Below are 9922 nucleotides of genomic sequence, written 5' to 3' on the forward strand. Positions count from 1 at the left end.
TTTTTAAAGCACTTCAAACTAAATTGCAGACATCAGTACACCTCCCCCTAAAGATTTCACCATGCATATAATTAACCCAAGTCCAATAATTGTTTACAGTTTCTCTTTTAATATAAGATTTACATACAATGAAGTGCACAAAACTTGTGTCTATTTGCTGAAGTTGTGACAAATGTATATGCCTGTGTTATAAGCAAAACCCCTACAAAGATCTAGAACGCTCCCCTTGCCCTTTCCCATTCAACCACAGTTCTTATTTTTTATAGGTAACTCTAATATTTTCTTTATAATTTCCCTTCTTTTCCAAAATTCCTACCATGACCACATATTATTTTGTAATCACCAAACAATAACTAACCTTATTTTGAAATGGGAAGAAAAATCTACATTAACATATCTTGGATGGAAAAATGAAAAACATCAAACCGAAAGCTTAACAAAGCTTAAGAGAAAGTAAAGCTCCTCATGGATAAATATGGACCCAGGTTCTGAGATTTACAAGGAAACATCAAATCACACACGTTACCCTCCCCAGTCACACCCTGCTTAGAAAAGGCATTTTGATGATTGACTTATTGATTTTAAATTTGACTCAGCCCACACACAGCCAGCCTATTTTCTAGGGAAACAGCGTCTTTGGTGGGGGGGGGGTTAAATTTCAGCTGCTCTGGACCATGGGGTCTCTCTCCACCCTGAGGGCAGTGCTCCCAATGGGCATCTATACGCATTAGTGAGCTCTCTCCACAAACGTCTGCGGGGACATGCAGAGACCAGTGGTTTGGATTTTCTTGTATGGAAAAGGCAATGAAGCCCTGAGAGGCTCTGTTCCTGCCTCTGTTCAAGTCACAGAAAACCCACGTCTCCCCACGCAGCTCTCCCTGCCCTGCCCCAGCCGCCCAATCCATGTGATAGAAGCACTGCATGTCAGGATGTTCTGGTTTGTTAAAGGTAGGGACAACCTGCCACGCTTGATCTGCAAGGAAATAAATAGGCACAGAAACCAGAGCGGAGGACAAATGAATGTAATTGAGGGAAGAGCAACTACTACTCATGGACATCATATTTCATAGTTTGGTGACACAAAGCACTTTCAGAGATACTCTTTTCTAGAATTCTTATAGCAATCTTAGGAGGATTTTTTCACTATTACTCTCTCCGACAGATGAGGAAACAGGCACGGAGCAATGAAAGCAGCAACTAGGCGCAACTAGAATTATCAGAGCTGGATTTGCAGCCCAACCCCGTGGGCCTCCGCAAAAACCCAAGACCCCACTTTCCCACGAGACTGTCTCAACTTTCTATTCTACTTTGCGTGGCTAAAACTGTATTAATCCCAGGTCAAATAAGAACTCGGAAAACCAAGGCCCAGTGTCTCCTGAAGTGAATAAAGGAAACACAAGTGATCTGCTAAACCTGAGTCATTTTCTATTAAGACTGAAATTGAGGGGATTACGAATGGCTGGGAAGGTAGGCAGGTGCCCCTGTGCAAATGGGCACATGGCCACATGCCTGGTGTGTGTGCCTGTGATGATTAATCACCATAGAGAAACTCCACGTAGATTTTCCACAATATGCCAACGAAAGCCATAGAGGACGAAGGAGCAAAAGAGAGGCTCGAAGGAAAAAGCAGAGTTCTCGGCTCTGTGACAGTGTAACAGGATCCGGCCTGCAGCACGCAGCCCCTGGCAGCTACCTCTTCTGGCCACACAAACAGCTCTGTGGTGTGCGAAGAGCGCTCCCGCTTCACAAATGAGGAAACTGAGGAAAGGAGAGGGAACGTGAGTCGCCTGGGGTCTGCCATTGGGCTAGGGCCCCAGTAGACCACAGCCCGGGATGAGGATATGCTGTGGGAGGAGCGAAAGCATCGCCCCAAGTGACAGATGTGAGTTGGTGGAGGGGGCAGGCTGAGTGGGACAGGCACCACAGCCTGACCACCTCCTGTGCACCGGGGCTTTTTTTTTTTTAACATCTTTATTGGAGTATAACTGCTTTACAGTGGTGTGTTAGTTTCTGCTTTATAACAAAGTGAATCAGCTATACGTATACATATATCCCCATATCTCTTCCCTCTTGTGTCTCCCTCCCTCCCACCCTCCCTATCCCACCCCTCTAGGTGGTCACAAAGCACCGAGCTGATCTCCCTGTGCTATGCGGCTGCTTCCCACTGGCTATCTATTTTACATTTGGTAGTGTATATATGTCCATGCCACTCTCTCACTTCGTCCCAGCTTACCCTTCCCCCTCCCCGTATCCTCAAGTCCATTCTCTAGTAGGTCTGCGTCTTTATTCCCGTCTTGCCCCTAGGTTCTTCATGACCATTTTTTTGTTTGTTTTTTAGATTCCATACATATGTGTTAGCATACGGTATTTGTTTTTCTCTTTCTGACTTACTTCACTCTGTATGACAGACTCTAGGTCCATCCACATCACTACAAATAACTCAATTTCATTTCTTTTTATGGTTGAGTAATATTCCATTGTATATATGTGCCACATCTTCTTTATCCATTCATCTGTCGATGGACACTTAGGTTACTTCCTTGTCCTGGCTATTGTAAATAGAGCTGGAATGAACACTGTGGTACGTGACTCTTTATGAATTACAGTTTTCTCAGGGTATAAACAAGACAAAAAGACAACCCTCAGAATGGGAGAAAATATTTGCAAATGAAGCAACTGACAAAGGATTAATCTCCAAAATTGACAAGCAGCTCATGCAGCTCAATATCAAAAAAACAAACAACGCAATCCAAAAATGGGCAGAAGACCTAAATAGATATTTCTCCAAAGAGGACATACAGATGGCCGACAAACACATGAACGAATGCACTGGGGCTTTACAGGAAATGTCCGCAACAGCCTGGAGAGGGAGGCACCACCACTCTGCACCCTCTACCGGAGGCGTGAGGAAAATGAGGCCGGAGGGATTACACGGAAGAGCAGAACCTGAAGCCGAATCTGGAGAAGGCCTAAGCCCAGGCTCTCTTCTCAGTGACAAAAGGGCAAGGAGGGAACATCAGCCCGAAAGCTCTGGGGGCTGAGTGAACCTGCCGTGGAATGTGGATGTGTGTGTACACACAGCGACGCCCACACACACACACACACTCATACCCTCACACACACAACCGCACACACAACTCTCGGCCACAGTTCACACACACACACACACACACACGCGCGCTCACTGCCACACCCACGTGGATGGGCATACACCCTCTCTCACCCACACCCCTTCTCTCTTTGGGCTCTCTCAGCCGAGCCCTCAGGGCTTGAACATTCTTAAGCTCCCAGCACAGCCTGATGTGCATCTGGGGAAAGGCCAAGGCATCCACAGAGCCACCCTCCCTGGTGTTTGGACGCCCACCCCCAGCACACCGCCTGCAGTGACCAGTCTCTGCTGAATCACGGGATGCACCTGGAGGCGGCAGGCACCACTCACAGGGCTGCACAGCCCCTCCTGGGGCAGGAGAACACGCCCCCCCCTCGTCCCCCGTTAAGGCGCTGAGAGGTGGCTGGCAGGGTCCCACCCCACCCTGCACTTGGGAGCCACCTGCTGAGTAACGTGCATGCAGCCCCAGGGGCAGGAAGTCCGGCCTGGGGAGCCCGTGAGCAGCTGGGCTTCTGGAATTCAGACCCATCAGGACCCCAGTGGCCCCCAACTGACCGCCCAGCTCAATCCCCACAGCCAGGCCTCCCCTGCCTGCATCTCCTATGTCCACTCTGCATTTCCCCCAGGGAGGCCTGTGCCCTCTCACTGCCCACACCCCGGGAACCCTGCTTCCCTTCCAGGGCCCGCCTCCAACAGCCTTGCTTTTCCCCCAACCTCTCACTGATCTCAGCTGGAATCAGTTGCTCCCTTTTCAGTGCTCAGCGGGCCTCTGTCCGCACCTTGGTAACAGTGTTTCTCACACAGGAAAGACTTGCCTCGGATGGTTTAAAGCATATTGAGATCTGGCCCCCCAACCCCAGACCAATTAAATCAGAATTCCTGGGAGGTGTCCAGAATCTCAGGAGTTGTTAAAGCCACCCAGGTATTTCTGAAGCGTGGGGTTTCAGACTGAGGGATTGAGAAACCCCATTTAGAAAGTAAAGGGGCTGGCATTAAAAGGAATGAAATTGCGCCATTTACAGAGATGTGGATGGACCTAGAGATTGTCATACAGAGTGAAGTAAGTCAGAAAAAGAAAAACAAATATTGTATAATATCACTTATATGTGGAATCTAGAAAAATGATACAGATGAACTTATTTGTAAAGCAGAAATAGAGACACAGATGTAGAGAACAAACCTATGGTTACCAAGGGGGGAAGGGGGGTGCAATGAACTGGGAGATTGGGATTGACATATATACACCACTGTGTATAAAATACATAACTAATAAGAACCTACTGTAAAGCACAGGGAACTCTACTCGATGCTCTGTGGTGACCTAAATGGGAAGGAAATCCAAAAAAGAGGGGATATATGTATACGTATAGCTGATTCACTTTGCTGTACAGTAGAAACTAACACAGCATTGTAAAGCAACTATACTCCAATAAAAATTAATTTTAAAAAAGGTTTCAAGTCTTTAACGAATTTCTGAGTAAAACGTTGACTGAGCTTAAAAAAAAAGAAAGAAAGTAAAGGGGCTGGGTTTTGTGAGAGGCAGTGCAACCTAAAGGTTGTGAAGATGGGCACACAGATTCCAGCCCTGCTCATCACTAGCTACATGACCTCCAGAAGGTCACCTACAGTCCCCAACCTCACTTTCCTTACCTGTAACAATGGGGTTAATTAACAAGCTCATGCACAGCACTTAATAAAGTGTCCCCCAATGACAGCCCTTCCACAAATGACAGCAGTCGCTCATGGAACAGCAGTGGCAGTGGGAAATCTAGTAGTGTCCGTGGGTTTATGCCTCACAGCGCCTCCTGCAGGTTAGGAAGTAAGACTACGTGAGCATTTTGGGGAAATGACTCCATTCTACCGAGAGAGCAAGACACACCTGTGCCTAAAGCAGCATTCTGGTCTCCCTAGTTTTCACACTTTCAATCTCTTCAAAGACTTTTAGGGGGTCCCCTGGTGGCACAGTGGTTAAGAATCTGCCTGCCAATACAGGGGACACGGGTTCGAGCCCTGGTCCGGGAAGATCCCACATGCCGCAGAGCAGCTAAGCCCGTGTGCCACAACTACTGAGCCCGCATGCCACAATTATTGAGGCCCATGCACCTAGAGCCCGTGCTCTGCAACAAGAGAGCCACCGCAATGAGAAGCCCGCACACCACAACGAAGAGTAGCCCCCGCTCACTGCAACTAGAGAAAGCCCGCACGCAGCAACGAAGACCAACGCAGCCAAAAATAAATAAATAAAATAAATAAATTTATTTGCAAAAAAAAGACTTTTAGTTTCCCACTGTAGGAAACTCTGTCCTCAATCATGTGCTTTCAGGGATCCGCATTAAACCCGTGAGTTACTGCCTCTGAGAGGATTACACCTCAAGAGGAAAAGAACAAGTTGTGCACAGAGTTCTTTATTCATCTCTTTTTTAAATAAGAGGAAAGTTCATAAACTGATTCCATGAGGAAGTTCTGAAGGCCAGAGGTTGGAATTATCCACTCAGAATAAACAGGGGTGTCCTCTCAGCCCCCTTATCACACGTCACTCTAAGACCGGCCCCCCCTCGTCACCTACCTGATGCCCACCCCAGGCAACTACCTCGGGTCTTCTTGAAGATTCTGCAGGCATTCGGAGCTTCACAAACCATCTGAGCAACAGTATGTACACGGCACTGTGCAAGGGACCACGGTGAGCACCCAGGCTAAGCCCCTCGCCTTCACAAACTGGAAAAGGGGCCCAGGGCCATCATTTTCCAAAGCCACATGGAGAGTTAGTGGCAGAATCGGCCGCAGGACGCAGGGCTTCTGACACCTTGCCTATTTTCACAAGTGTCTGTGCAGAAACACCAGTCCTGGGTGTCAGGTGCCACAGAAGCAAAAACAAGAAGCTGGGGACCCGGAGGGAGTGAGAAGAATCCCAGCCACAGGGAAAGGCCGGCTTCGCAGAGGAGGCGGCATCTGCAAAGGCCTCGAAGACTGAGGAGGAAGAGTGTGTTTCATGGTCTGGAGGAAGGAGACAGAGGGCAGATTCCAGGGCAAAGGGCAGAGGCGTGAAGGTGCAGCGGGGCGGAGTCTGACTGTGGAGCTGGGCAAGCAGGGGGCATCTAGAGAAGGCAGGGCGCTGAATTTGGGCTGGGGCATCTGGACTCAATTCCGCGGGCAGTGGGAGCTGGGAGCACCAACAGAGCAGGCGCTGGAGGGGCCGGGCCTGTGGCTCAGGTGGGCACTCGCCCACAGGACGCACAGACCGGGGTCCACATTCTCTTCCTTGGCAACGCCTCCTGCGCATACACAGCCAGGAGGACCACTCCAGGCTCTTCCAGCTCCAGGTCCATGGCTCTTTCCACCACACAGCGGTCTGTAGGTTTGGGAAGGGCAGGAAACGGATGCCGGATTTTTTTCCCACTACCTCATGACACTGTGTGTCTTTCTCATGTCATGCTCCAACTATGACAAATGTAGCTGTTCAGTGTATGAGGCTAAAGTGAATGTCCACCTTTTCATGACCTTCTGCATTTTTAACTGCTCAAAGCCTTGACATCGGATGTTGATCAAAAACGGAGAAGAAAAGGACACGATTTACGGATATAACTTGCAGGATTGCTGCATGAATCTTTGGACAGAAGACAAGCTCTCTGAATTTCATTTCCACCAAGTCCCTTAAAGGTTTCATCTTCCCTTCTGCCAACAGCTCCAAAATCTGATGAGAACAAATGACACCAACCTTGAGCTGGATTAGCAAAACTCGGTTGTGAAGTGTTCTTTCTTTTTTTAAATTTTTAATTTAATTAAATTTATTTATTTATTTATTTTTGGCTGCATTGGGTCTTCGTTGCTGTGCGTGGGCTTTCTCTAGTTGCGGTGAGCGGGGCTTCTCTTGTTGCAGAGCACGGGCTCTAGGCGAGCAGGCTTCAGTAGTTGTGGCACACGGGCTCAGTAGTTGTGGCTCTCGGGCTCTAGAGTGCAGGCTCAGTAGTTGTGGCGCACAGGCTTAGTTGTTCCACAGCATGTGTGATCTTCCTGGACCAGGGATCGAACCTGTGTCCCCTGCATTGGCAGGCGGATTCTTAACCACAGCGCCACCAGGGAAGTCCCTGAAGTCCCTGAAGTGTTCTTATTAAAGCTTTCCCATATGCCATGATATATTGATCTTTCCAACACTGAAATAATGGGCCAAGATGGAATGTGGGCACAATGTTCTCACTTTACACCCATGAAAAGCACAGTAAAGAGCATTTCTCTGCAGCATTTGTGTAATTCCAGCCCAGATACTGACCTGGCTTGTCGTTTTGGATTTTGTTTTTTTCCAGGGTGGTTAATGCTACTGTGATTCAGTGAAATTCTGGATTCAAACTACAAAAGGAAGGCATTCACCTAGGAATCTAAAGTTTATGGATGGGAATTTCTACCTCCCCTTGTGTCACCTATAATACATTTCAAACTGAAAGGCGACCCCTTTCTCTCTTAATGGCAGTTTTCCTCCACAAAGCTGCTAAAGAGGGCAGCATAGAGTTGGGAAGGGGGCTTTGCTCCTCTTTGGCAAGATGTATCCCCACAGAGCTCAACCCTAGTGCAAAGCCCTTGATTGAGAAATCAAGACATGAAGCATTTCCCAGATCTGGCAAGAAGGCAAGCTTAGAAAATGGGACAAGCCTCACATTATGAACACCTAGAAATGTTGGATAAAATATGATTTTTTTTCTTAATGTGTGCAGCTAAGCTTGCAAGAGAGCAAGGTAAACGTCCAGGTGCCAGAAACAGAGAAAGGATTGAAAATCACAGAGCTGGTAATGGAGCTGCTCTGGGGGAGCTGGGGCAGGAGGTTTGTACTAAGTTAGAATAGAAGTGGCCCTCCATGAGATGGTGAGTGGGAAAGATGTCTGCAGAAAGATGGGACCCTTTAAGGACTATTCTCTAACTGTAAGTGAGAGTATGAAATAGAGGAAAAATCTGCTTATGAGCACAGGAAGCAAGGACAGTTGTCAGCCTCTGCCTGGGCTCTTGGTTAAATGTAAAACAGGGCTTAGAATGTAAAACGTAAAACAGGGCTTAGAATGTAAAACAGGGCTGATGCCTTAAATATGTTAGGGCTCAATTTATGTTGCTGGATGGTTTAAGGTCTCTTGAGTTAAGAAATTAATGTGCAAATAGGTTCTATGTTGGTGATATCCTTGGATACAAGCAAAACAAGTGCAAAACTGCTCCGAACAATCAAGGGTGCCCCAAAGAGAAAAGAAGCCACACTAACGTTGAATACTATTTTTAAAAATTACAACACACAAGAGGAAATACACAACAGTGAGTAACAGTCAGCAGACACAAAATAATCAGGAGGATTAGAACTTCAAGAACATCACAAAATGGAAAACAATCTTAAAAAAGCTGTAAGTATATTTTAAATAAGTAAAGATATTTAAACATTTTGGAAATCCAAATTAAAGAAGATGTGAAAAAATGAACATATGCATCTGGTAAAGAATGAAACAGTACTTCTAGAAATTAAAAATAATCATTGAAATAAAAATCACAATGGACAGATCAAATAACATATTAGACATAAGTGAAGAGAAAATTGGTGAACTGGAAGATATATCTAAGGGAGTTTAGCAGTATGCAGTGCAGAGAAATAAAAAGATTTTTAAAATATGAGATTGAGGTTAAAAGGCATACAGCAAAGGAGAAGTTTTAACAAATGTCTAACAGGAGTTCCAGGAAAGATAAGAACAAATGGTGGAAAGTCAATAATCAAAGGGATAATGTCTAGGGAATGCTCCAGAATTAAAAACTTGAATTCTCAAAGTGCAACATACACTCCAAATAAGGCATACAAAAATGAATTCACCCTTAGACACCAACACACATCATATTGAAATTGAAAAATACCAGAAGCGAAAAGAAAGCCTTAAAATGGGAAGGTGGTGAGTGAATTACCTAGAAAAGGGTAAAACTAAAAACAGATTTTTAAAGAATAAAAATAGAGATCAGAAGACATAAGCATAAAATCCTTAAAGTGTTAAGGAAAAATAACTTATAGTTTTACAACTCTATTACCAGATAAACTATTATTCAGAAATAAAGAAAAAAATTATAATTTCAGACAGTTTGTCACTCACACTCCTTCCTCATTGTAAAAGCTACTAAAGAAGCTCCTTCAGAGAGAAGGAAAGTGAATCCAGAGAAAGGAAAGAGGTAAACATATAGTTAATTCTAAACACATCAACTGTATAAAACAATTACTAATTTTAGAGGTAAAATGGAAGGGGCAATGATCAGGGTTAAAACTCTCTAAGTATTACCTGTATTCTCCAGAGGAGAAAAGGGATGTTAAATACATTTAATGTTAAGTAAAAAAATGTATATTAGAAAAAATTTATGGATAACCACTAACAGAACAGGAAGAAATTGTAGAACTTAAGGTAAAACTACTGAACCAGTGTAGAGAAAACATGGAATAAATAAAATTCAATCAATTAATAGAAGGTAGGAAAGTGGGAAATAAAGAAGCAAAGACACATTAGGACAAGTAAAAATTACAAATAAGATGACAGAAATATTTCCAAATACAACATACAGAGTAAATGTAAATAGGTGAAATTTACTGGTTAAAAGACTGTGACTCTCAAATTGGATTTAAAAAATTTTTTTTAAATATTGCAATCAAATGCTACCTATAACAGACATACCTAAACATGTTGTCACAGAAAGGATGAAAGTATGCAGATGGGATAAGGTAGTATCAGTCAAAACCAAATCAGAATATAGTTGGTATCTGTTACAGGCAGAATGGCATAAGTGTTAAAGGTCATGACTCCAGAGCTAAAT

The sequence above is a fragment of the Eschrichtius robustus genome, chromosome 1, assembly GCF_028021215.1.
Source record: "Eschrichtius robustus isolate mEscRob2 chromosome 1, mEscRob2.pri, whole genome shotgun sequence".
In the NCBI taxonomy this organism is placed as follows: Eukaryota; Metazoa; Chordata; class Mammalia; order Artiodactyla; family Eschrichtiidae; genus Eschrichtius; species Eschrichtius robustus.